This window comes from Oratosquilla oratoria, chromosome 14, assembly GCF_046742065.1.
Source record: "Oratosquilla oratoria isolate Oo_2021 chromosome 14, ASM4674206v1, whole genome shotgun sequence".
In the NCBI taxonomy this organism is placed as follows: Eukaryota; Metazoa; Arthropoda; class Malacostraca; order Stomatopoda; family Squillidae; genus Oratosquilla; species Oratosquilla oratoria.
Genome location: NC_134790.1, coordinates 20,532,140 through 20,534,639, shown reverse-complemented (window position 1 = coordinate 20,534,639; position 2,500 = coordinate 20,532,140). Strand labels below are relative to the sequence as shown.

The following is a 2,500-nucleotide window of genomic DNA, read 5'->3' as shown; positions in this document are numbered from 1 at the left end:
ATAAATAAGTGAGTAGATAAATAAAAAGGTCAATGAATGAATGAATAAACCGAAAATGAATAAGTAAACTAATTAATAAAAAAGAATATATGTAAGCAAAAATGGCTGCCGGGTCACCAAAACGCCGCTGGACATCCATCCATCTTTGTTTTGGCAAATGTCTGGTGACTGCAATCAACTCCGGGGTTTGGGTGGAGGGTGGGCAGGGCCCTTCTCCCCCCCAAACCCCCCAAGCCCCCTTCTTCCACCCTCAAAGGGGTCTCGGCCGATGCAGACCCCTGCGACAGCAGGCCACAGGCCTCCGCCCTTACCCAGTGTGCTTGGAGAGCTCAGACAAATAGCACTTGCTGCATTGGCGCTGGGGACCGAGCCCGTGATGGTAGTGGTGGTAGTGGTTATAGTGGTGTTGGTAGTGGTGGTGATGGTAAAGTTGATAGTAGTGGTGCTAGTAGTAGTGGTGGTGGTGGTGGTTGTGGTGGTGGTTGGGGTGGTGGTAGTGGTAGTGGTGGTGATGGTAATGTTGATAGTAGTGGTGCTAGTAGTAGTGCTAGTAGTAGTAGTGGTGGTGGTTGAGGTGGTGGTGGTGGTGATGGTGGTGGTGGATGCCGAGGGAAAGGAAGAAATAGCGTATTGTATTGCTGCTTCTGACAAAAGATAACACGTGATGACACGGTGTGTGTGTGTGTGTGTGTGTGTGTGTGTGTGTGTGTGTGTGTGTGTGTGTGTGTGTGTGTGTGTGTGCGTGTGTGTGTGTGAGGGTGGTGGTGACAGTGGCGGTGACAGAGGAATTGGTGATGGTGAAAGACGACGAAACTGACCCCGCGAAAGATCCGAATTGGTGACAAAACTAACAGAGCTCGTTCATTGACCACCAAACGAGAGTTGATGTTGACTGTCAAATCCTTCAACATCTCCGCGCACTCTTTAGTCTTTCTTTTGGCTAATGGCAGACGATGTTGTTCAAGTGAGGGGCTCACCTGACCCGCAAAGGGGTCGCCTTCGGCCAAGAACCTCTCTTTGCTTAGGATCTTTGCCTAAGTGAATGAAATTAGTAACCGCAACTACACACACACACACACACATATATATATATATATATATATATATATATATATATATATATATATATATATATATATATATATATGTATATATATATATATATATATATATATATATATATATATAAACACACACACACACACACACACGGAAAGTCAGTCCAGCGACTCGTTTCCGGTTCTCCAACTCGTCAATACGGACTTTGGTAGCTCTACCGGTTCCAACGGCGGGTACCGGGTTCTGAACGTTGTCACCAGATCCTCGGGCCGGACCTCATTCCCGCGCTGAATACCGGTTACTGCAGTAATTCTCGGTTACTGCAGAAGTTACCGGATACCGAAAGAGTGCCGGATCCTCCGTGTATGTACCGGGAAATGAGTGTCTGGTGACTCCTCGAAGGCCAATTGAGATGATGGATCATGAGAGTTAGTGATGAGAGTGCGTGGGGAGAGTGAGTCGTGAGACTGAGTGGTGATAGTGAGTGGTGAGAGTAAATGATGAGAGTCAATGGTGAGAGTGAATAGTGAGAGTGAGTTGGGGAGTAAATAATGAGAAAGTGTAGTGAGAGTAAATGATGAGAGTAAGTGCTGAGAGTAAATGGCGAGAGTGAGAGTTGAATGATGTTCTACGAAGTGAGAGTACCTGTCCTCTCGATGGTTAGGTCGTGAGAGTGACCAGTGAGAGTGAATGATGAGTGTGAATCGTGAGAGTTGAATGAAGTTCTAGGATGTGAGAGTACAGGTCCTTACAGTGAAAGAATGAATTGTGAGAGTGAAGGATGAGAGTGAGAGTGGTGAGAGTGGGTGATGAGAGTGAGTGGTGAGAGTGAGGGTCAAGAATGAAAACAGAGAACACTGAAAAGGGGGGACTGAGCGAGTTAACGTGCGGCAGGACGTGAGAACTGTGCGTGAGAGCTGAGGGTGAGAGTTGGGTTACGAGACTGGGCGCGGGGTGGGGGTGGGTGGGGTGGGGGTGAAGGGTCTGGGGGGTGCAGGGGGGAGGGGGGAGCCTGGGTGCAGAGAGCTCGTGAGAGCTCGTGAGAGAGCGTGAGGGCTTTATAGAAATCAACAAGACAAAGTATATCATGTGAGGCTTCTGGTGGCCGCAGACTGCGGCTGCTGCGGCTGTGGGTGCGGCAAAGTCTAGAGGTGGGAAGAAACCCCCTCTCCCTCCCAACCACACCCACCCCTGGTGATGTCACACTTTATTTATTTATTTTTTTTAATCCTCACATTGTTCTTCATAGTTGAGGGGAGTGAGGCTGTACAACCTCAATCCATTTTTTTTCCCAACCCGATCATTTTGTCTTGGCTAACGCCAAGGAGAGGAAGAGAGAGAGAGAGAGAGAGAGAGAGAGAGAGAGAGAGAGAGAGAGAGAGAGAGAGAGAGAGAGAGAGAGAGAGAGAGAGAGAGAGAGAGAGAGAGAGAGAGAGAACAT

The 2,500-nt window shown here is 48.1% G+C and overlaps 1 protein-coding gene across 8 annotated transcripts in view; it reads right to left on the bottom strand.

The window, feature by feature from the left end:
- The window catches only part of RhoGAP100F (Rho GTPase activating protein at 100F), a 389,478-nt gene that overhangs the window by 33,438 nt on the left and 353,540 nt on the right, over nt 1-2,500 (bottom strand). The window lies entirely within an intron of this gene.